The sequence below is a fragment of the Schistocerca americana genome, chromosome 4, assembly GCF_021461395.2.
Source record: "Schistocerca americana isolate TAMUIC-IGC-003095 chromosome 4, iqSchAmer2.1, whole genome shotgun sequence".
Taxonomy (NCBI): Eukaryota; Metazoa; Arthropoda; class Insecta; order Orthoptera; family Acrididae; genus Schistocerca; species Schistocerca americana.
The window spans coordinates 639,294,174-639,321,237 of NC_060122.1; positions in this window are offsets into that span (position 1 = coordinate 639,294,174).

The following is a 27,064-nucleotide window of genomic DNA, read 5'->3' on the forward strand; positions in this document are numbered from 1 at the left end:
GTTTAGAGCTGCTGGTAACGTGAAAGTAGTAGCAGTTGTCACCAGGACAAGAAATAAGGTACGAAAAATGCAGATAGTAATATCTGGAATAAGTCAACCTTAAGCAAAACTGTCATTAAGCCTGTAAATACTGAAAGAATGACAATTATCTACTCATAATGATTATAGTATAGCCACTGCTGATATTTTCTCAGTAAAAGTGAAGGACAGCCATGTTGAAAAGTTTTTCAGCTTGAATTATGCTTACGATAGAGAAATATACGTTCATCAATGATTGTTGGGCTAATTTTCTATGCAGTGCTTCACAGTCGGTGCATCGTCGATGAACAGCCGCTGTGTTATTAACTGAGTCCCTGGTGAAATCATTTATGGACGAGGCCTCTATCATGCCACAATATTCAGCTGAGAATTGTCAAGGTGTAATACGAAGGCACGGATGGGCATATAGTTCCAGTACTTGCAGAGGCCATCTATAGGTTGCTGATTCATGACGCTAAACTACCTCTAGGTCGGACTGTAGCCCAGATATCTTATCTTCTCGTGAAAGAGTTGCTCAGCAGTGGATGTATGGCATCCACACCACACGTAACACAGAGTTATAACATGCCAGTTAATCGCACTAAAATGCCGTATGCTCGCGTCTTTCTGGCAGATTCTTTTTTCTTCTTTTGCAGTAAAATAAGTGGTATCGCTAGCAACGATGCCACAGCATAGTTTCATAAGTTGGCACTACGAGACACCGACGTCAGCGCACTCTAGCCGGAGTGGGAGAGCTCCATGAGCTCCGCTCCAGATTCTCCCCATTTGATCAAGAGCAGACGGCCGGGACACCTCGCTTCAGCTTGAGACTGTGCTCATCTGTAAAAGCTATGTATGCCTCTGTATATATATTCAGGCTCCAGTAAACCACTTTTACTTACGTGCAGTACCAATGTATTTTTCCTGCTCCTGCTCCTACCCACGCGACGCCTTCCAGGCGGGATACAAACAAATGTCTCCTTGCTTTTGAAGCGATAAACACGTGTTACATTTTATCACTCCGTAATTCGCATCCACTCCCTCGCCGCCCAACGACAACAACCACCGTGGATATATCAAGAAAATTGACACTGGATGCGATTTCATACCCTCCCTACAGGCTTATTGTTGTTATAAATGCGATTGTGACTGTTAAACAATACTGTATAGTAGTATCTGGCAAAGTGTAGCGAACTCCATCACTCACCTGACAATTATGAACTCAAGTGTTTCATAAGATTCCTTTCGTTGATTTCACCGTGGTCGTTTTCAGTTCAAATAGAGGAAGAGGAAAAACAGCTGGCTTCAAACATACATTTGTAGAAGGGACCTGAATGTATCGTTACAGTTTCAGCACTATGCAGCTGTTGAGGTATCGTCGAGAGTGTGGACATTCTCTCATTTCTTCAGTATAGGCGATGGCAGAAATTAGTCATCGTAATTATTTATTTTATGTTTAATTTAACATATTGCAACCCATTTCGGGCATGTTTTGCTCTTTATCTGGCGGCTGCACGCTTACTTAAGTTTGTTAATTGAAGATAATTGTCTTAGAATAGAACTGTTTTGTTCACTCTTCACCGCTGGAGTTGCTATTGGAACAAGAGGTGGCGGGAGGGGGGGGGGGGGGGAAGCGGTGAGTGGAAAGGGGTCGATTGCCAGCGGTGCCTTCTGTTGACATGGAGCAGTGTTAGCCGTCCGTCGTGATTGAAATCACGTCCTGTGTGGTCTGCGTGTAACGGTTCTTCAGTTGTTGTGGTGCGATATCGTGTGATACACTTTTTGTAAGTCAGTTGTTCACTTACATTTTTGGCATCCCGTGCTTCATCTGCATCTATGGCACACTGGATGAGTGGTATACGACATTACAGTACTGCACTGCTTAATCTAACACTGATCTGGCCGTAATTTTCCCACATAGTAACGGTCCATAACATTAAAATTAAGATGAAAGGAGGTTTCCAAAAAGCAAATTATGAGAGACGTTGTAATTTACTCTAATAAGCTAGGCGAAAAACTGAATTACGAACGAATTATTCAGGCGTTAAAATTCCAAACAAATACCTAGTGAACTACAGTAATCAAGCACCAATACTGAAAGACCGTCAACTAACACTGAGTTGCCAAACAGTTTTAAGATGGCGTTGTATACATACACTACTGGCCATTAAAATTGCTACACCACGAAGATGATGTGCTACAGACGCGAAAATTTCACCGACAGGAAGAAGATGCTGTGATATGCAAATGATTAGATTTTCAGAGCATTCACACAAGGTTGGCGCCGGTGGCGACACCCACAACGTGCTGACATGAGGAAAGTTTCCAACCGATTTCTCATACACAAACAGCAGTTGATCGGCGTTGCCTGCTGAAACGTTGTTGTGATGCCTCGTGTAAGGAGGAGAAATTCGTACCATCACGTTTCCGACTTTGATAAAGGTCGGATTGTAGCGTATCGCGATTGCGGTTTATCGCATCGCGACATTGCTGCTCGCGTTGGTCGAGATCCAATGACTGTTAGCAGAATATGGAATTGGTGGGTTCTGGAGGGTAATACGGAACGCCGTGCTAGATCCCAACGGCCTCGTATCACTAGCAATCGAGATGACAGGCATCTTATCCGCATGGCTGTAACGGATCGTGCAGCCACGTCTCGATCCCTGAGTCAACAGATGGGGACGTTTGCAAGACAACAACCATCTGCACGAACAGTTCGACGAGGATTGCAGCAGCATGGACTATCAGCTCGGAGACCATGGCTGCGGTTACCCTTGACGCTGCATCACAGACAGGAGCGCCTGCGATGGTGTACTCAGCGACGAACCTGGGTGCACGAATGGCAAAACGTCATTTTTTCGGATGAATCCACGTTCTGTTTACAACATCATGATGGTCGCATCAATGTTTGGTGACATTGCGGTGAACGGACATTGGAAGCGTGTATTCGCCATCGCCATACTGGCGTATCACCCGGCATGATGGTATGGGGTGTCATTGGTTGCACGTCTCGGTCACCTCTTGTTCGCATTGACGGCACTTTGACCAGTGGACGTTACATTTCAGATGTGTTACGACCCGTGGCTCTACCCTTCATTCGAGCCCTGCGAAACCCTACATTTCAGCAGGAAAATGCACGACCACGTGTTGCAGGTCCTGTACGGGCCTTTCTGGATACAGAAAATGTTCGACTGCTGCCCTGGCCAGCACATTCTCCAGATCTCTCACCAGTTGAAAACCTCTGGTCAATGGTGGCCGAGCAACTGGCTCGTCACAATACGCCAGCCACTACTCTCGATGAACTGTGGTATCGTGTTGAAGCTGCATGGGCAGTTGAACCTGTACACGACATCCGAGCTCTGTTTGACTCAATGCCCAGGCATATCAAGGCCGTTATTACGGCCAGAGGTGGTTGTTCTGGGTACTGATTTCTCAGGATCTATGGACCCAAATAGCGTTCTAGTATAATATATTTGTCCAATGAATACCCGTTTATCATCAGCATTTCTTCTTGGTGAAGCAATTTTAATGGCCAGTAGTGTAACTGTTTTTCAGACAATACATGGAATGGGATTTTAACGACATTCTTTCGTTAGTCTTGTAATACGGCTAACACACGTCTAACACCTGCGAATGGTACTAAATCGTCTATTGATTCGAATAAGTAATAAGCAGTATATTTCATATTTCATAACAGTGGAAGGAATACTGCTTCAAACTGATTACTTAACTAACTGTAACATATAGAACCTGTGTAATCACTGTCATTTCAGTTGTGTAGCAGACGATGCTTTGCTCAGGCAGTTACCAGCAGAATTAATGTAATTACCGTAAGAAATAGTTCTGTGTCTACTTAGTAATGGTGAGATAGGTGTTTCAGAACCTCATAAGAGCTGCTAGTCATAAGAAAGGAGGACAACACCACGCTACCTTTATTTAAGTAGTCAGTGCTACTTTAAATGCACCAACACTAATGTCACGGAAAACCGGCTGACAGTTGACGTCGCCTTGTTCTCTGAGCAACCGTAGCATTCTGATTATACAGTTGTCACTGTCATCTATTAGCGATGGTTACAATAGTACTGCTGCTGATGCTTTCACAAGAAACGTGAAAAGCTCATTACAGATGAGAATTTATATTTTCAGTGTGCCTCGATTCCCGACAGTTTCACACTAATAGACCTTTTGAGCTAGCAAATTATTCATATGAGAATTATCTAAGCATAATTTCTGGAATTCTCGACTACTCTGAGTAATGCTCGATACTGGGATGTTTATGACTCGGAAAGGGACGGTGATTTGATCTTCTGTCAACTTACTGAATGCTGTCTGAATGATCTGACAACTGTTGGTTCAAGCGCGAATTCTGTAAAGTGCTGTGGCAAGTGTCTGTCAGTGCTGAATGCACACATGTGAAGAGACGTTCATTGTAGTAAGGGGGGGGGGGGGAGGTGTATTCTACATCGTTTACATGTCACCATTCCATAATGAGTAAGGTAACACAAGATTCATTCACAAGAAAAACTTGATGTCCACAAATCCATATATAAGATTTTGTGAGCGGCAGTTATGCATGAAAGAAAACAGACTGCTGGGTTTTATAATGTTTCAGATCGGGACTGCAATTTGAATCTGGTATCATAGTATGCTTTGCAATTCTAAAATGTTCTTTTTCTCATTTCATGCTGACACATGTGCTGTGATGCAATAAAAGGAAATGAATTACACATTTCTCAGAAAAGCTATTTACTAGTGTACTACTAACGATTACAGAAAAACTCTTTAGTTGTGTAAATTCCGTCACCTCATCTTACTTTCCGAGGAAGTTCTCTACCTATTGAGGTAAGAAGAGAGTCGTCAACCACTGGTTAGTATTCTAATGACTAATGACATGATACTGGTTCGACATGCTCCATAGGACCTGGGAACAGAGTTTCACTTTGGCTACGCAAAAAATGTGCAGATAGTGATGTAGGCACACTTCTTTCCTGTTTGTATCTTACCGTGTGGTGGAGGTCCGCTTGGTCAGTCAACATAAACACTTTGGACACTGTTTATCGCTGTACATGTCGCAAGTCACAGAGCGCACTGTCTTTGCCAAATATTTTACGGACATAATGGATTCTGCACAAATTTAAGTAACGTAATGTGCAGGACACAGTTTGAGTAAATATTAATTACGTAGGATGCTGTCACAATAAAATACTTTACACTGATATTTACTGTCGTTTGCATTTTCTCATTAATTTTACCTCATAATGATCTTTATTTATGCAATATTATACCAAACATGTTTTCCTTCTCACTGAATACCCTTTAAACTTTTATATTGAATAAATTTGTGCTCTTCCTATCAGCAGTAAAAGATCTTCTGCTTAAGTGAGGGATCTGATAACATTGCCGTGGGAGTGCTAAGTGCACACTATATAATGAATGCATTACACCACATAGGTTCCCCTCCCTCTGTGCTATTTCCTCCCTCCAACCCCTCATGTCCTCACTTCTCCATTCCCCTCCTTACGCTCCCTTCTGGGCTGCTCCCACCACACTCTCCCTGTCTCCTGCCCTTTGGTGTGCTACTGGCTCCCCCCTTCCGCCCCTTCCTGCCCGCCATCCTCAACCGACATTCTTCTCTTACTCCTCTCTGCACCGAGCGAGGTGGCGCAGTGGTTAGCACACTGGACTCGCATTCGGGAGGACGACGGTTCAATCCCGTCTCCAGCCATCCTGATTTAGGTTTTCCGTGATTTCCCTAAATCGTTTCAGGCAAATGCCGAGATGGTTCCTTTGAAAGGGCACGGCCGATTTCCTTCCCAATCCTTCCCTAACCTGAGCATGAGCTCCGTCTCTAATAACCTCGTTGTCGACGGGACGTTAAACAGTAACCACCACCACCACCACCTCCTCTCTGACCCCATCCCCTCCCTTGGCAGTTCTTTCCGATTTTAACCCAGTTACTATGTTGTGTTCTGGTGCTCGCCGTGTATGTAACATATGTGCAGTGTGTGTTCAGTGTCATCGTCCTGTGTGGCTCTCATTACTGTGAACGCCCATTTTTAATTGTGCTCTTCATGCTTTTGTGTGCTATGTCTTTATCTAGTGTCATTTTAATTATATGTGGATTTTACGTAAACGTGCGCCGTGAAACTATGTCTTATGTTTGTATATTTCAACTACCATTGCTTCCCCTTCTGTGTTGTAATCTCCATCTTTTATCCTTATCTTTTATGTATGTAATGTCTTATTTTATACAATATCTGGGCTGAAGAACGGAGAATTGAGCCGCTGCCAGCCCACCTCTAGCCACATGGGGCAGGGTTATGAAATAACAATAAAAGAAAAAAAAACACATAGTTTTCAGTCATCATGGCATCTCATTGGAATCATGAGACAAGAATTCGAGTCGTTGTTCTGATCGAGTACGGGAGTTACAGCCTGTCCAAGGCAGGTGAGAGATGTGGAGTCCCAAAAGCGATGGGGAGGCGTTGGTGGAGAGAAGTATGCCGCCACTGGCCTTACCAGGATTGAATGTGCAGGGGGACGACCCCATGTGTCCAGTGAGAGAGGCTACTGATGGTTACTCGACAACGCATGCGCCAATCCGTTCCTCAGTTGTCGGCGCCTAGGATAGATTTCTGAGTTTCCTGGGAGTGCAGGAACTGTAAGAGGAGGTTGAAAGATAATCGACTTTTATGCCGAAGAACTGCTGTAAAGCAACGCTTGACTATGTATCAGAAGATGACCACATGGCTTTAGCGGAAGAATACATTTCCTTCGACTGGAGCAGACTCTTTTCTTCTGTGAGTAATGCCCCAGTTCAGGTGAGATATCAATAAATTAATTGTGTGTAAGATCATCTATGTTAGCATTTTAAGTAAAACTTAAGTTATTGTGGTACAGAACACCCTTTATAGAATCGGTTTTCCTTCTTGTATAGTCATTGTTGTTGTTGTGGCCTTCAGTCCTGAGACTGGTTTGATGCAGCTCTCCATGCTACTCTATCCTGTGCAAGCTTTTTCATCTCCCAGTACCTACTGCAACCTACATCCTTCTGAATCTGCTTAGTGTATTCATCTCTTGGTCTCCCTCTACGATTTTTACCCTCCACGCTGCCCTCCAATACTAAATTGGTGATCCCTTGATGCCTCAGAACATGTCCTACCAACCGATCCCTTCTTCTGGTCAAGTTGTGCCACAAACTTCTCTTCTCCCCAATCCTATTCAATACTTCCCCATTAGTTATGTGATCTACCCATCTAATCTTCAGCATTCTTCTGTAGCACCACATTTCGAAAGCTTCTATTCTCTTCTTGTCCAAACTATTTATCGTCCATGTTTCACTTCCATACATGGCTACACTCCATACGAATACTTTCAGAAATGACTTCCTGACACTTAAATCTATACTGGATGTTAACAAATTTCTCTTCTTCAGAAACGCTTTCCTTGCCATTGCCAGCCTACATTTTATATCCTCTCTACTTCTACCATCATCAGTTATTTTGCTCCCCAAATAGCAAAACTCCTTTACTACTTTAAGTGTCTCATTTCCTAATCTAATACCCTCAACATCACCCGACTTAATTCGACTACATTCCATTATCCTCGTTTTGCTTTTGTTGATGTTCATCTTATATCCTCCCTTCAAGACACCATCCATTCCGTTCAACTGCTCTTCCAAGTCCTTTGCTGTCTCTGACAGAATTACAATGTCATCGGCGAACCTCAAAGTTTTTATTTCTTCTCCATGGACTTTAATACCTACTCCGAATTTTTCTTTTGTTTCCTTTACTGCTTGCTCAATATACAGATTGAACAACATCGGGGAGAGGCTACAACCCTGTCTTACTCCCTTCCCAACCACTGCTTCCCTTTCATGTCCCTCGACTCTTATAACTGCCATCTGGTTTCTGTACAAATTGTAAATAGTCTTTCGCTCCCTGTGTTTTACCCCTGCCACCTTTAGAATTTGAAAGAGAGTATTCCAGTCAACATTGTCAAAAGCTTTCTCTAAGTCTACAAATGCTAGAAACGTAGGTTTGCCTTTCCTTAATCTTTCTTCTAAGATAAGTCGTAAGGTCAGTATTGCCTCACGTGTTCCAGTGTTTCTACGGAATCCAAACTGATCTTCCCCGAGGTTGGCTTCTACTAGTTTTTCCATTCGTCTGTAAAGAATTCGTGTTAGTATTTTGCAGCTGTGACTTATTAAACTGATAGTTCGGTGATTTTCACATCTGTCAACACCTGCTTACTTTGGGATTGGAATTATTATATTCTTCTTGAAGTCTGAGGGTATTTCGCCTGTTTCATACATCTTGCTCACCAGATGGTAGAGTTTTGTCAGGACTGGCTCTCCCACGGCCGTCAGTAGTTCCAATGGAATATTGTCTACTCCGGGGGCCTTGTTTCGACTCAGGTCTTTCAGTGCTCTGTCAAACTCTTCACGCAGTATCATATCTCCCATTTCATCTTCATCTACATCCTCTTCCATTTCCATAATATTGTCCTCAAGTACATCGCCCTTGTATAGACCCTCTATATACTCCTTCCACCTTTCTGCTTTCCCTTCTTTGCTTAGAACTGGGTTTCCATCTGAGCTCTTGATATTCATACAAGTCGTTCTCTTATCTCCAAAGGACTCTTTAATTTTCCTGTAGGCGGTATCTATCTTACCCCTAGTGAGACAGGCCTCTACATCCTTACATTTGTCCTCTAGCCATCCCTGCTTAGCCATTTTGCACTTCCTGTCGATCTCATTTTTGAGACGTTTGTATTCCTTTTTGCCTGTTTCACTTACTGCATTTTTATATTTTCTCCTTTCATCAATTAATTTCAATATTTCTTCTGTTACCCAAGGATTTCTACTAGCCCTCGTCTTTTTACCTACTTGATCCTCTGCTGCCTTCACTACTTCGTCCCTCAAAGCTACCCATTCTTCTTCTACTGTATTTATTTCCCCCATTCCTGTCAATTGCTCCCTTATGCTCTCCCTGAATCTCTGTACAACCTCTGGTTCTTTTAGTTTATCCAGGTCCCATCTCCTTAAATTCCCACCTTTTTGCAGTTTCTTCAGTTTTAATCTACAGGTCATAACCAATAGATTGTGGTCAGAGTCCACATCTGCCCCTGGAAATGTCTTACAATTTAAAACCTGGTTCCTAAATCTCTGTCTTACCATTATATAATCTATCTGATACCTTTTAGTATCTCCAGGGTTCTTCCAAGTATACAACCTTCTTTCATGATTCTTAAACCAAGTGTTAGTTATGATTATGTTGTGCTCTGTGCAAAATTCGACCAGGCGGCTTCCTCTTTCATTTCTGTCCCCCAGTCCATATCCACCTACTATGTTTCCTTCTCTCCCTTTTCCTACACTCGAATTCCAGTCACCCATGACTATTAAATTTTCGTCTCCCTTCACAATCTGAATAATTTCTTTTATTTCATCATACATTTCTTCAATTTCTTCGTCATCTGCAGAGCTAGTTGGCATATAAACTTGTACTACTGTAGTAGGCGTGGGCTTCGTATCTATCTTGGCCACAATAATGCGTTCACTATGCTGTTTGTAGTAGCTTACCCGCATTCCTATTTTCCTATTCATTATTAAACCTACTCCTGCATTACCCCTATTTGATTTTGTGTTTATAACCCTGTAGTCACCTGACCAGAAGTCTTGTTCCTCCTGCCACCGAACTTCACTAATTCCCACTATATCTAACTTCAACCTATCCATTTCCCTTTTTAAATTTTCTAACCTACCTGCCCGATTAAGGGATCTGACATTCCACGCTCCGATCCGTAGAACGCCAGTTTTCTTTCTCCTGATAACGACATCCTCTTGAGTAGTCCCCGCCCGGAGATCCGAATGGGGGACTATTTTACCTCCGGAATATTTTACCCAAGAGGACGCCATCATCATGTAATCATACAGTAAAGCTGCATGCTAGTCATATGATGGTGTTTTTGTTCAATACATGTTTTTGTTGAATTTGTGAGCGGTTTTATTAACGTTTAACGGTTTTGATATTACTAGGTGTATCATCTGCGAGGAGAGCGATTTAGTCCGAGGTATCTTGTGGGATGAGAAAGAATTAAACGCTATTCTGTTGCGGTTTGGGGCTATATCTCAGCTCGGGGAGCAGGGTTCCTGTGGCAAATTGAGGATATTCTTAACGCAGAAGCCTACATTGATATTTTGGAGAATATAATGAGCCGATCGTTGAGATGCTGTATCCTCAAGGCGACGTGTATTTCCTGCAGGTATGGACAGAAAATAACGTAAAAGTTCTTCACAGTTTTCGAATATTCATTTATTATTATTATTATTATTATTATTATTATTGAGTTTACCAATTAGTTTCATGTAACAACGTCAGTTCCTTTTTTTCTTTGCTGTTGTGTCCTATTTTCTCAAGTATCCCGTCATTTTCTCCCATAATGTCTTTTCCTACTTCTGTCTATATTGTTTCCAATTTGTTATTTCTTCTGCTTTGAAAGGCTTCTAAATTCAATATCTTATTCTTAAAAACGTTTTATTACGATTAGTTCCAAGTCCTTCATGTTGTTTCTTTCTAGTTCTTTGCTTACTTCTTAACCCATGATATTGTTGATTTATTCTTCCAGAAGTAAAATAATATTTGTTTCTTCAACCTGCTCGCATTCATTTGGTAGATATGTTCAATGAAGTTTAATCCTCGCTTACCCATTATGTCTGATATTTTCTCTACATTTTTGTAGATCTTCTCATTACTGATCATTACTAACTTATTGTATTGCACCCACTTTTCTCTAACAATTCCTCTATTATCACTATGATTATTAGTATGTCTTCTGCAAATGTGATACGGTGTATATTTGTACCACTAAAACAGATATTTAATATTCATTAAGGTATTAGCATCAAATAAACATAATTTGTGAGAATTTTACAACGCTGGCACTAGTCTTATTCTTCAATTCCCCTTGGGTGGTTGCTGCCTGTTACGCCACCGATGGGATTTATTTGCGCAGTATTGTTGAAAACACAGCAGTTCAAACTGTCCAGTGGTTTCTATATCTCACTAAGAGATTGTTAGACCTGTAAACCAAAAAATTTTGATAAATATTGGGTATGCTGTAGAGGGACCTGTTCTGAGTACGTAGCTAGCAGCTTTTTATCCATCAAGTATTACTTTCCGAGCAATTCGATTTTGAAAATTTTTGCGTACCTCCTATATCTGTAACTGAGCTTTGTTCCAAGGTAGTGAAGGCAGTGCATTGGCTATAGTTCATGTTTATCATGCGGACGGTACAGGTTCAAATCCTGTCCGTGTACTATTCTTTTCAATTTCAGCATACAGAATATCATTAAATACACTACTGGCCATTAAATTTGCTACACCACGAAGATAACGTGCTACAGATGCGAAATTTAACCAACAGGAAGAAGATGCTGTGATATACAAATGATTAGCCTTTCAGAGCATTCATACAAGGTTGGCGCCGGTGACGACACCCACAACGTGCTGACATGGGGAAAGTTTCCAACCGATTTCTCATACACAAATAGCAGTTGACCGGCGTTGCCTGGTGAAACGTTCTTTTGATGCCTCGTGTGAGGAGGAGAATTGCGTACCATCACGTTTCCGACTTTGATAAAGGTCGGATTGTAGCCCATCACTAGCAGTCGAGATGACAGGCATCTTATCTGCATGGCTGTAACGGATCGTGCAGCCACGTCTCGATCCCTGAGTCAACAGATGGGGACGTTTGCAAGACAACAACCATCTGCACGAACAGTTCGACGATGTTTTGCAGCAGCATGGACAATCAGCTCGGAGACCATGGCTACGGTTACCCCTGACGCTGCATCACAGACAGGAGCGCCTGCGATGGTGAGCTCGACGACGAACCTGGGTGCACGAACGGCAAGACGTCATTTTTTCGGATGAATCCAGGTTCTGTTTACAGCATCGTGATGGTCGCATCCGTGTTTGGCGACATCGCGGTGAACGGACATTGGAAGCGTGTATTCGTCATCACCATACTGGCGTATCACCCGGCGCGATGGTATGGGATGCCATTGGTTACGCGTCTCGGTCACCTCTTGTTCGCATTGACGGCACTTTGAACAGTGGACGTTACATTTCAGATGTGTTACGACCCGTGGCTCTACTCTTCATTCGATCCCTGCGAAACCCTACATTTCAGCAGTATAATGCACGACCGCATGCTGCAAGAAAATGTTCGACTGCTGCCCTGGCGAGCACATTCTTCAGATCTCTCACCAATTGAAAACGTCTGTCAATGGTGGCCGAGAGACTGGCTCGTCCCAATACGCCAGTCACTACTCTTGATAAACTTTAGTATCGTGTTGAAGCTGCATGGGTATATCAAGGCCTTTATTATGGCCAGAGGTGGTTGTTGTGGGTACTGAGTTCTCAAGATCTATGCATCCAAATTGCGTGAAAATGTAATCACAAATCAGTTCTAGTATAATATATTTGTCCAATGAATACCCGTTTATCATCTGCATTTCGTCTTGGTGTAGCAATTTTAATGGCCAGTAGTGTAGTTTATCTCATGAAAAAGTATTCCAGAATAGTGGTTTTTGCCGTAGTAATTTCATTAGTAAAAATCCTATACTGAAAACGACCTTCAAAGATATATTCTGTTTGTGGCACGTATTTACAATTCTAAATATTTGGATAACGTTCGTTTGATTCATGGGGAGTGCAGATCATCAGGCGCTTTCCGATCACATCTTGGTAGATGAAAAAAGGTAGGCATTTGCACTGTAAAAACTACCCCTCGAACATGTACTCCACTTTACCGAACCTGTGATATTTATTTTTGCAAGCAGGGTCAAAGTTTCATGAAAAAAATTCAAAGTGCAACCAAGTTGGTAAAGACTATTATAGAAATTGTTTCGCGAGAAGATTCCATAATAAATACATCCTTCGATTCTGTATTTTAGTGTGCCTGCCTTCACAACAATAATCAAACATGCTTGGTTCACATCGAAGTTTTGTAATTTAAATAAACTATGTTTCCCGGCATCCCTTCCTGAAATGTGCCGCTGGCCGCAGTGGCCGAGCAAGTCTAGGCGCTTCAGTCTGGAACCGCGCGACCGCTACGGTTGCAGGTTCGAATCCTCCCTCGGGCATGGATGTGTATGATATCCTTAGGTTAGTTAGGTTTGAGTAGTTCTAAGTTCTAGGGGACTGATGACCTCAGATGTTAAGTCCCATAGTGCTCAGAGCCTTTTGAACCATTTTTGAAAAGTGCCTGGAAGGCAATAGTTTTCATTAAATGACCATGGTGCTCTACCAATCTGCGTTTCAGTTGCCCCTACGACAAATACCGTCAGTAATTCTGTTTCAGCACAGCAAGTGATAGTGACTGAGAACGTTCTGTAATCCATTCCGTAACTAACAGGCTACACATCTGAAGAAAGTTTTCTGTAGTGATTGGTTTATTAATGAAATTACTACGTCTGAAATGACTATTTCTGAATAATTTTGCACGGCATATACTATTTAATGACGATGTATACGATAAAATTGTAAAATACGTACACAGGCAGGGTTTGAACCTGTACCGTCCGCATCATAACCTTTAACTATAGCCGCTGCACTTCTCTCAGTGGCTTATCACAGATATCACGTTACTGGTATACTCAAAATATTTCAACTAGAAGCCGTTGGATGAAATGCCGCTAGCCCATTATTCAGGATAGGTTCCTCGACAACTTAACTAAGACTCATAAAAATCCTTGATTAACAGGTTCGATGATCTCCTCGTCAGTTCGATATTAGTTCGATACCACATCGTTTGATCTGATTCAGCCAGTCTCTCTCAATCTGAGTTTCAGCCTAAGATCCTTATTACATAATGGACACGATGAAATGCTCTCGGGTTTCCAACCGCGTCAATTGGTTAAAACTATACGAGCTTTCGGCCAAGCACTCCTTGGCCATTGTCAAGTGTTATGACTGCCAGTGGGCTGTTGGTGCGCCCTTATATACGCTAGCTGCCGGCTGTGACGTCACTGGTGCCCGTGACATTGCTATATATTACTCAAAACATGCCCATTTAAATCTTACAATAGACCTCTCAGCTATGTCTGGACCTGAATTCTTAGACAATATAAGAAAATAATTAATACAGTGTGTAAATTACAAATAAGTTCTTGATATATAAATAGATGAAATAACTAGATATCTATTTATTTACAGGAACACAGTCCCATCCATCTAATCCGATCCGATCGAGACTGCTTTCACGGCAAAGACAGAATAAAACTAATGTCGTACATTCCATAGTCACCCGACCGCAGCCCCATTGAGAACATGTAGGTAGAAGTATCGAGGTCATTGTCAGTTGATCTAGAAATGCAAGCGACCGTTGGGAGAATATAGTTTTCTTGCAATCGATAGTGGTACACAAGTAAACAGTTTTTCTGAGAAGCGTCTGATTCATTTCATTCTCTCGTTATCACAGTACTTGTTTCGGTATGAAGTGAGAAAATAAACATTTTAGGGTTGTGAAGTATGATATGATACCAGCTTCAAATTGCAGTCCATTGACAAAAAAAGCCCAGGACTCTCTTTCCTTTCATGCATAGCTACCAGATGGATTTGCGGACATAATTTTTTTCTTGTGAATCAGCCATTCGTAACGTTACTCATCATGGTAGGAGACATGTAACGAGGAAGGGTACTCCTTCCCCCTCTACCCTTACTACAACCGAGCGAGGTGGCGCAGTGGTTGGCACACTGGACTCGCATTCGGGAGGACGACGGTTCAATCCCGTCTCCGGCCATCCTGATTTGATTTTCCGTGATTTCCCTAAATCGTTTCATGCAAATGCCGGGATGGTTCCTTTGAAAGGGCACGGCCGATTTCCTTCCCAATCCTTCCCTAACCCGAGCTTGCGCTCCGTCTCTAATGACCTCGTTGTCGACGGGACGTTAAACACTAACCACCACCACCACCACCACCTTACTACAGTGAACATCCCTACCCACGTGTCCATTCAGCATTGACTCACAGTTGACACAGCACTTTACAGAATTGTAGCATGGGGCAACACAGTTGTCAGATCATTCAAGCAGCATTCCGAGAGTCGACAGAAGATGGACCAAAAATCAGATTAACGTCGCTTTCCGAGTCATACACGCCCCAAAATGGAGTGCTACCCAAAGTAATCGAGTGTTCTAGCAATTACGCTTAGATAATTCCCATATGAATAATTTGATAGATGAAAGGGCCCGTTAATCTGATACTGTCAGGAATTTGCTAAGGTCTAACTCAAAAATCGAGGCACACTGAAAATAAAAATTGTCATCTATAAGGCACTTTACACGTTTCTTGGAAAAGCATCGGCAGCAGTTATATTGTAACCATCGTCAATAGATAACTGTGATAACTGTACGATCAGAATGGTACGGGTGCTCAGAGAATGAGGCCACGTCAGCTGTCAGCCGGTTTTGCACGACAATAGTGTTGGTGTACTTAATCTAGCGCTGACTACTTAAATAAAGATAACGTGGTGTTGTCCTCCCTTCTTATGACTAACAACCCTGATGAGATTCTGAAGCACCTGTCCCACCAGTACTAATTAGACACTGAAATACTTTTTATGATAATTACATTAATTCTGCAGGTAACTGCTTAGGCAAGGTATCGTCTGCAACGCATGTGAAATGACAGTCATTACACAGGTACTATATGTTACAGTTAGTTAAGTAATCAGTTTTCTGCAGTATTGCTTCCACTGCTATGAAATATAGTGCCCATTACTTATTTAAATCAGTAGACATTTCATTTCCAGTCGCAAGTATTTGACATGTTTTAGCCGCGTTACAAGACAATGACTAACGAAAGAATGTCGTTAAAGTCCCATTCCTTGTATTGTCTGAAAAACAGCTATACGTGTAATGCCATCTGAGAAGTGTTTGGCAACCCAGTGTTAGCTGACGGTCTCTCAGGACTGGAGCTTGATGACTGCAGTTCACCAGATATTTGTTCGGAAGTTTAATGCCTGAATAAGTTGTGCCTAGCCGAAAAGGTAGTCATCCTACGAGTAAATAACAATGTCTCTTATAATATGGATAACCTCCTTTTTGCTTAATTCATTATTTCCATGCTGACTAAGCTTAAGGAACTAGACTGTGCGGAATATTTACGTCCAAATCAGTGTTAGATTAAGCAGTGCAGCAGTGTAACGTCATAAACCACTCATCCAGTGTGCCATGGATACAGATGAAGCACGGGATGCCAAAAATGTAAGTGAACAACAGAGCTCCAAAAAATGTATCACACGATATCGCACCACAGCAACTGAAGAAACATTACCCGCAGCCCATAAAGGCCGTGATTTCAATCACGACAAACGACGAGAGACAGCTCCATGCCAACAGAAGGCACCGCTGGCAATCGATTTCTGGCCACTCACTGGCACCACTTCCCCTCCGATACTTCGATATACGCTCCAGCAGTGAACTGTGAACGAAACAGTTCTTTGCTAAGACAGTTATCTTTAAGTAACTATCTTCAGCATGCATAAACACCTGATGATGAGCGCAACATATCTGAAATGAGTTGCACTATCTTAACTTAAACCTAAAATAAATAATTATAACAGCTAATTTCTGCCTTAGCCTATACCAAAGCAATGAGAGAATGGTCACATTCTCGACGATATCTCGCTAGCCTGTAGTGCGGCGACGGTAGCCATACACTCGGAACCCCCCCCCCCCCCTACAAATGTATGTTTGAAGCGAGATTTTTTTTCTCTTCCTCTATTTTAACTGAAAACGACCACGATGAAATCAACGAAAGGAATCCTATGAAACATGTATGCATCTTCAGGGAAACAGCAGCATCACCACTCGAGAAAGCTGACAAGAAGAAGCCGATAACGTAGGTATGTAACCTCATCAAGTGTTGTGTTTCAAGGTTGTTGTTGTGGTTGGGTGGGGAGGGAGTGGCTGTGAATTATGATGTGGTAGACTGAAACAATTGTTTATCGCTTTCAATATGAGGTGCAGACTACTGCAAGACCAGAAATGTAAAAAAAATAAAAATAAAAAAAGACGCTGCCGCAAAGATGCGAGCTTATGACATTTCATTGAGATTAACTTGCATATTATGGGTCTGTGTAATGTGTGGGTGACCAGGTTATAGATGCTATTGCCACTGCTGAGCAACAATTTCACGATCAAAAAATAAGTCTGAGCTACAATCCGATGTAGAGCTGGTTGATGATTATGAGCGACCGCTACGGTCGCAGGTTCGAATCCTGCCTCGGGCATGGATGTGTGTGATGTCCTAAGGTTAGTTAGGTTTAAGTAGTTCTAAGTTCTAGGGGACTGATGACCACAGATGTTGTCCCATAGTGCTCAGAGCCATTTGAACCATTTGATGATTACGATGAGGTCCCATACTTCAAGGAGCTTAGGGGACGATGCGGGAGACCCACACCGCTGACTAGGCAAGGTCCTAGCGGAGGTGGTTTGCCATTGCCTTCCTCCGACCGTAATGGGGATGAATGATAATGATGAGGACGACACAACACCCAGTCATCTCGAGGCAGGGAAAAACCCTGACCCCGCCGGGAATCGAACCCGGGACCCCGTGCGCGGGAAGCGAAAACGCTACCGCAAGACCACGAACTGCGTCAAGAATCAGCAGCATATAGATAGTTTCTGCAAGTACTAGAAGTGTAAGCCCATCTGTGTCTTCGTATTGCACGTTGATAATTCTCAGGTGAGTAATGTGGCAGGATAGAGGTGTCATTTATAAATGACACCACCAGGGACTCAGTTAATAACACGGTGCACTGACTGTGAAGATCTGCATAGAAAATCACCACAACGCTCAGTATGGTGAGCGTACTGCTGTCTCAGTATCTCTCTGTCTTACACAGCCGGCCGCGGTGGCCGATCGGTTCTAGGCGCTTCAGTCCGGAATCGCGCGACTGCTACGGTTGCAAGTTCGAATTCTGCCTCGGACATGGATGTGTGTGATATCCTTAGGTTAGTTATGTTTAAGTAGTTCTAAGTTCTAGGGGACTGGTGACCCCAGATGTTAAGTCCCATAGTGCTCAGAGCCATTTGAACCATTTTTTTGTATTACGCATAATGCAAGTTGAAAAATTCTCCAACATGGATGCTTTTCGATTTTACTGACAAATCATCAGCAGTGTTTATACTGTAATCATTATGAATACATAATTGTCATTCCTTCAGTATTTATAGGCTTAATGACAGTTGTTGCTTAAGGATGACTTATTCCAGATATTACTGTCTGCATTTTTTTTCCTTATTCCTTATCCTGATGACAACTGTTTCTCCTTTCACCTTTCCAGTAGCTCAAATCGAACTAACACTGCAAATATTCGCTGGTGTCATTTTTGACACAGTGTTTGAGCCCGCTTTTCACCTAATTCTTCGTTGGGAACATAACGTTATCCGTAGTTTATTATCCGTAGTTTACGACGCGTCTCTTGGCTGTTCACGTTTTGCAATGAAAGCTCTGTCACTTCATTTGCATCCTTCCGCTTCGTGGATGGTACCAATGACAGCATTCTTAAGAGATACATTTTCGAAATTTGTAACGGTCGAAAGACGTGTTACTTTTTCATAATGTATGCATATTAACCACTTGAGACCCTCCAGATATGTCAATCACGTTTGGTTTCCAATGAGATTACGACGGAAAAACAGAAATAATTGTGACAGTTACTGATTTATGATGTTTACTCTCCAGCTGGAGCATCTGAGTATTTTATTAACTACACTGTAGTTCGGAAATGTGAATAAAGTCCATTGACATCTACTTTTCGTATTCAGGTACTCATTCACCGTGTCTTTCAGACACAAGAGTTGCTCAATTCCGCGCCAGGCTTCACATCGTCTGGCGAAACGAATTCTTCCTACTCGTAGTGTAACTGAAACTCGGCAATAAGGTTGAATATGTTTGACAACGGTGTGACTGCCGAGTTACTTTCTGGATGACATGTAAGTATGCTGACAAGTTCACTTGATATTTCTTTGCCAGTTTGATTCAATGATCTGAGATATTTTCCTTAAAGGTATGAAATCGGCGTATCACTTTATGCTTTTGAGAGTGGGTAGGTGATTCCACGTGGAAAATGCAACTAATCTCGCCTTTTACGTTGCACATTATCAGTTCTACCTACCACTGGGGCAATAAGGAACCCGTCACAGAAGCACCTTACTGGCACTGATGTAACGTGTTTGCTTCCGAAGCAAACTGGTCACCGTTCCTGTCTTGCAGAAGACCATGTTTTTTAGCTGTTTAGTGACAGAGCTACAGGCAAAGCAGACAGATCCGTTCTATTACGACAGTCTTTCGTCGTAAGGTTTCCACGGTAAGCTGAATTAAGGTTCTTAGTTGTTGCCAACAAACACCAGCTGCGATAGACACGACCTTGAGGAGGGTTTCGTAGTGCACAACATCCTTATTGAGCCACCAGCTGCAGAATATTATGTTCAAACTACCCTTTGCTCGAGGAGATGTCTTGTCACACGGCTGAACCAGGAATTTCCCACTGAGAAGTTAACATAAAGATGTCATGATTAGACACCAGTAACAATACTGGCTAGGAATTCTCAATTAACGAAATGATGACGATCAAGCTAAAATGGATTAATAGTAACCCCTTTGATTTTTGTTGCTTTCAGTTAAGAGTTTGTTGTACTCCTACACCCGACTCCTCGACTTTGTCTAATGAATGCAAATGATCGCGGTTCATCACATATGCCAGTTATAAAGACTTCCTGAATGTAGTAAAGTGGTTATGACAGAACGTACGACGTTTCTTGAAACTGAAAAATCCTTTACTGACGTGTTTTGCCCAAAATCAATCGCTCCACACTCAGTGCAAATGTTCCGAGCTGCCTTGCTGCCTTCACACGTATGTTAAAGCCAGAGCAAAGAATATGTTGCAAATGTTGGACATTTTTCCAATTGCGGCTCTACTTTACAACTCTTGAATAACGTTAATTATAGTCAAGCTTGAGAAATCCAATATGGAACTGCAAGAAAAAAGAACTTTATTTGGTAAAATAACAGTTGATAAGCACAATCGTAGGGCCACGGTCACTTGGTCGAACGACGCCTGGCGAAGTTGGCGAGCGGCGTGCAGTCGGTAGGCGGCTGCAGGGGACCTCTGTAGGGCGAAGAAACTCCCGAGCGTCAAGTTGGTCTTGACACAGCCGCGACCTGTGTGGCGGAAGTGATGCGAAGATTTGTGGTATTACAGGTGGGTTGGAAAGTGAAGGGATTTATTCTTTTAACTGCATCAAACTGTCTACTTTCGTAGACAACAGAAATGCGATGGAAAAAAAAGAACTGCAGTGGAGTGAATTCGATCTCGCGATTTTATGGCTACATCGCGCAACGTTTACCACCACACCACGGGCAGTTGCAGCCGTGCAGCCTCTCGAGCAAAGCAGAACACATCTTCAGACACTTCCGCATTGTAAGTGTACCCAGATCGCTCATATCGCCGGACTTATAATTCTGAGGGGGCGATCCAATTTATTGGCCACCTTAAGTAAACTCCTCGGACAAAGCTTCTGCGGCGTCCAGGCGGCGATCAGCTTTATCTCTAAGACTGTACATCTCCAGTCTCAGAAATCATTTTCGACGTTAGACCACACGAACTGGTCCGTAACGAGTTGTGTCAGTGAGAATATGCCAGGTTTGAAAGACTGTGGAACTGACCGAATATGACCCTCCTCATTTATGCGGGAACAAGAGGCTGAGTTATATTTTGCAAAACAACACGCAATGCTTGCTTAGTGGATTCATGTGTGGGACAAAGTTCTCTGTGTATGTTGGTTGTAGAATCTTATTTTATTTTATTTTTATTTACACGTTAAGTTCCGTAGGACCAAATTGAGGAGCAAACCTCCAAGGTCATGGAACGTGTCAGTAGATGAAAATACAACATAAAAATAATAACAGATAAAAATAAATGTTCATGAACTTGAAAAAAGTCAGTCCATAAGCTAAAGTAAACGCTATCAGCAATACAATAAGAATCAGCTTAATTTTTCAAGGAACTCCTCGACAGAATAGGAATGACCCAAGAGGAAACTCTTCAGTTTCGATTTGAAAGCGCGTGGATTACTGCTAAGATTTTTGAATTCGAGTGGCAGCTTATTGAAAATAGATGCAGCAGTATACTGCACACCTTTTTGCACAAGGGTTAAGGAAGTCCAGCCTAAATGCAGGTTGGTTTCCGCCGAGTATTAACCGAGTGAAAGCTGGTTATTCTTGGGAATAAACCATATTGCTAACAAAAAACGACAATAAGAAATATACATATTGAGAGGCCAATGTCAAAATACCCAGACTCGTGAACAGAGGTCGACAAGAGGTTCGTGAACTCACACCACTTATTGCCTGAACCACTTGTTCCTTAGCCGAAAATATGCTTCTAGAATGGGAAGAGTTGCCCCAAAATATAATACCATACGACATAAGCGAATGAAAATAAGCAAAGTAGACTAATTTTCGTGTCGAACAATCACTCACTTCTGATACCGTTCGAATAGTAAAAATGGCAGTATTAAGTCTTTGAACAAGATCCTGAACGTGGGCTTTCCACGACAGCTTACTATCTATCTAAACACCTAGAAATTTGAACTGTTCAGATTCACTAATCATATGCCTGTTCTGTGAAATTAAAAGTCAGATTTTGTTGAATTGTGTGTTAGAAACTGTAAAAACTGAGTCTCACTGTCATTTAGCGTTAGTTTATTTTCTACAGGCCATGAACTGAGGTCATGTACTGCCCTATTTGAAACCGAGCCAATGTTGCACTCAACATCCTTTACTACCAAGCTAGTGTCATCAGCAAAAAGAAATATTTTAGAGTTACCCATAATACTAGAGGGCATATCATTTATATAAATAAGGAACAGGAGTGGCCCCAACACTGATCCCTGGGGGACCCCCCAATTGACAGTACCCCACTCAGACCCCACATCACAGCCGTTATCAACATCGTGAATAATGACCTTTTGCTGCCTGTAGCTAAAGTAAGAGGTGAACCAATTGAGAGCTACTCCCATAATACTTAATGGTCCAACTTCTGAAGCAATATTTTGTGATCAACACAATCAAATGCCTTAATTAAATCAAAAAATATGCCAAGCGTTAGAAACCTTTTGTTTAGTCCATCCAGTACCTCACAGAGAAAAGCGAATATAGCATTTTCAGTTGTTAAGTGAGTTCTAAAGCCAAACTGTACATTTGATAGCAAATATGTTCAATTATCCTTACATACACAGCCTTTACAATAACTTTTACAAACACTGATGGCATAGAAATTATCTACATTATCCCTTTCTATGAAGCGGTTTTACTACTGAGTACTTTAATTGCTCAGGAAACTGACCATTCCTAAAGGTAAAATTACAAATATGTCTAAATGCAGGGCTAACATGTGCAGTACAGTACTTTAATATTCTGCTAGACACTCCACCATAACCATGAGAGTCCTTAGTCTTCAGTGATTTAATTATTGACTCAATCTCCCTCTTGTCCATATCACAGAGGAGAATTTCAGACATTAATCTCGGAAAGGCATTTGCCAAGAAAGTTATATGATTTTCTGTAGAAACTATATTTTTATTTAATTCACCAGCAATGCTCAGAAAATGATTGTTAAATAATGTACATATATCTGATTTATCAGTAACAGAAATATTTTTAATGCGAACTGACTTTATATTGTCGACCTTGTGCTGCTGACCAGACACTTCCTTCACAACTGACCATATAGTTTTAATTTTATCCTGTGAATTAGCTATTCTGTTTGCGTACCACATACTTTTTGCCTTCCTAATAACATTTTAAGCACCTTACAATACTGAAACTTCCTGGAAGATTAAAACTGTGTGCCGCACCGAGACTCGAACTCAGGACCTTAGACGGTCCTGAGTTCGAGTCTCGGTCTGGCACACAGTTTTAATCTTCCAGGAAGTTTCATATCAGCGCACACTTCGCTGCAGAATGAAAATATCATTCTGGAAACCTTACAGTACTGTTTGTAATGGACTACTGTAGCTTTATTGTGACTACTTCTAACATTTTGATGTAATTCCTGCTTTGTTCTACATGATATCCTTGTCCCACTAGTAAGCCACATGGGCTGCCCATTACTGTTAGTACCCCGTTTAGAATGTTCCAATGGAAAGCAGCACTCAAAGAGCATGAGAATTGTGTTAAGGAAAGCATTGTATTCATCATCTATGTTATCGGCACTATAAACATCCTGCCACTCTTGTTCCTTGACAAGTTTTAAAAAACTCTCTATAGCTGTTGGATTAACTTTCCTACATAGTTTGTAATTAAATATGACATTGATTTGAGTACAAAAGCCTTTTAGTGTTAAAATTTGTGCATCATGGTCTGAAAGGCCATTCACGCTTTTACTAACAGAATGCCCATCTAGTAATGAAGAATGAATGAAAATGTCGTCTATGGCTGTGCTACTGTTCCTTTGCACCCTAGTTGGAAAAAACACAGTCTATATCAGATCATATGAATTTAGGATATCTACCAACATCCTTTTTCTTGCATCATCATACAAAAAATTTGTATTGAAGTCACCACATATAACCAGTTTCCGGTACTTCCTACAAAGGGAATCAAGAAACCTCTCTAACTTCAGAAGAAATGCTCTGAAGTCGGAGTTAGGGGACCTATAAACAACAACAATTAGAAGTTTAGTTTCACTAAATTCAACTACCGCTGCACAACATTCTACTATCTGTTCAGTTCAGTGTTGTGATACGTCTATGGACTCAAATGCATACTGTTTTTTACCTACATAGCCACTCCCCCACCCCACAAGGAACTCTTTGAGAAACAGCCAGATAATATGTATCCTGATAAAGGAAGCCTCTGAATTGTCAAATTATTTAAGTGGTGCTCTGATATACCAATAATTTCAGAGTCAACATCTATAAGCAGTTCCCTAACTTTATCTCTAATACCTCTTATATTGTGATGAAATATGCTAATTCCTTCTCTCCTTGGAAACATTGCATCCTCGCAAGGTGAGCCCTTAGTTAGAGGGACTTCTTTTAAGCAGGTATACCTATCAGCTAACTTCAATCTAAAAAAGGTGCAGCTCTAACACCAACTACTACAGGAATTTTTCCATGAGTGACACCACCACCACCACCCACTACACTATCACCTATAAGCTTAGCCAGCCTCCCCTTCCCATACCCATTGAGGTGCAGGCCATGCCTAGTGAAACCCGATCTACTGATAGACCCAACTAGCACCACTGAGATGTGACCCATGCCCTCTGCCATCAGCGCCCTCTCCAGCCCTACGTTAACGCACCTAACAGTTGCATTAAGGTGAGGCTGATCATGACGCTGAAACAGTTAAACGAAATGCACATTAGTGCCACCAGTTTGAGTAGCTATCTTAACCAGGTCACCACCTACATCATATTCCCCGTCCCTATCAAAACTGTTCCCTGCTCCACCCACTATCACTACCTGATCCTCCTTCGTAAAATTCTTACATAACTCCCCTATGCTGTCAGTCACCTGAGCCAACCCTGCACTAGGCTTCACAATACTGGTGACCTGGTACTCACTCCTCAACACTTCCTGTAACTGCTAGCCCACACCTCTACTGTGGGAACTGCCTAGAAGCAGAACCTTCTTCTTTCTGCTAGACTTTGCAACTAACCTAGGCCGTCTAATTGCCGAGGACTGCTGCATGTTCCCTACATCTACATCTACACAAGGCTCCTCTCCACTCAGCTCTGACAGTTAGTCATATTTATTGTATGTACATAAAGTAAAACTGTCTGAATACCTCCTCTTTCTAGCTCCTTCTTGCCAACTGCCAGTTCCGATTCCACACCGCCCTTCACCCTCCTCAACCTATTTAGTTCCTCCTTTGCGCATTGTAACTGCACCTGAGGGGCACAGATCTTATGCTCCTGCTCCTCTAGCAACTTATTTCTACTACAGATTCTGCATTCCCAGGAGAGGATCTCACTAAAATGACCACTGGCTTCCCCACTGCATTCCCCCCAATGAAAATACTTTGAACAAATCCCACACCATAACCCATTACTCACAAATCTACGACAGAGCCCACACTTCTCACTCATGGTAACATTTTACATTTATTGAAGGAGATCCATAATTTGTCGGTCTTGTAACTGCACCTCTGCTAATTTGTTGTAGACGACTTGTGTGGAAAGGGCATTTATTCTCAACAGACGTGGTAACGTAGTCTACTCCGCGAAGAACTCTTACATCAGTTGTGAATTGCGCTATACAGGGCTAATTAGCTAAGCCATGCAACGCAAATATGAAATCAAAACTGCTATTGATGAGCGGTTTTCACAGAATGGATTGGTATTCAGGGACTCATACTGTTAACCAATAAACAGATTGTAATAATGCCTAGAAGGCATATTTTTGTGCGAACTTACACCCTTTTTAAATGAACAATGCCCATTGCCATTAACAGACTAAAAGGAGAATACATCAGTTGTTTGTTGCAGGAGTCTAGTGCGAGTCATGCTGTGCAAGGTTTCAACACCGACACTTGTCTGACCGGGCGCTGTGACTGAGCGCTTCTAGGCGCTTCAGTCCAGAACCGCGCTGCTGCTATGGTCGCGGGTTCGAATCCTGCCTCGGGCATGGATGTTTGTGATGTTCTTAAGTTATTTATGTTTAAGTAGTTCTAAGTCTAGGGGACTGATGACCTCAGATGTTAAGTTCTATAATGCTTGGAGCCATTTGAATTTTTGTACCAGTCAACTTGCGTGGTTGCTGGTATGATGATATTATGTTTGTGTGTTCCTTGAGTGCACTGCAACTTGCTGGTCAGTTAGTGTGTGACAGTCCAAGCAATAGGACGTGAGAGGACGATGGGATTTACCAATGCAGAAAAAGCCAACGTGCTCACGGTATATGGAGAATGTAGGAAGAAAGCAGTTTCTTCTTGTAGAGTGTGTGGGGCAAGAGATCCCAATAGGCGTCAACCATCTCGGCAACTATTTATGAAAGTGATAATGTACCACCTAGACAACGTAACAGAAGGGAACAAGTGACGACAGAAGAGGGGTAAATTAGCGTTCTTGCTGCTGTTATAGTTGATGTGCATGTTAGCTCTCGTGCAAACGCAGAAGGAAGTGCCTGAATCAGGCATGTGTCATAAGCATCCTCCATCGACGTAGGTTCCATCCCTATCATATCTCTCACCATATTGTACTTAGTGATGAAGCTACATTTATCAGTCATGTCCAAGTAAACCGCAGAAACTTGTACTATTGGTCTGCTGACAATCCCCGTTGGCTTCGTCATATGGAACGTCAGCAACGGGGGAGTGTAGCGTGTGGTGTGTGATAGTGAACCATCAGCTCATGGGGCCATTTTTCATACACGGAATGCTGAACGTGCACAGGTTTCTCAGATTCCATACTGTTTCACTCACATTCAAATTTTCCGGTATAGAGAAGGAACTTGTCCCAGATATTATAAAGTAGGCTGATCATTTTCTACGCAAGCTTGAAGTAACACATACTACACTGAGTCTATTAGCACAAACAGTGATTAATGAATTTAAAAAAAACTAAATAAAACTCTGCCAGGAGGCTGGGGATGAGATGAGGGGATGAGTAGGATACTGTCGATTGTCCAGCTCATGCGGCTATTTCGATTTATGGCAACTCTTCATCCCCATACAACCTCGTGTGTCTATTTCTTATCCCTTTGACACAACAATGTCATCCATCCGAGGATATTGCATTATTCTGTTTGTATAAGTTTGCCCCTCTGCTCCAGCTGTGTTTTAAATACTTGATAGCCCTTGTTCGACTGATTCTACGATGGCCTGGGTCAATGGCGCATCGCACCTTTCCCTTTGTCTCCTTTGCACTTCCCTGTCACAGCGAAACTGATACTCCCTTTCTAACACTCTGCATTTTAGTACAGTATTAATTACCAGTAATAAGCTACAACATCACATTTACAACCAG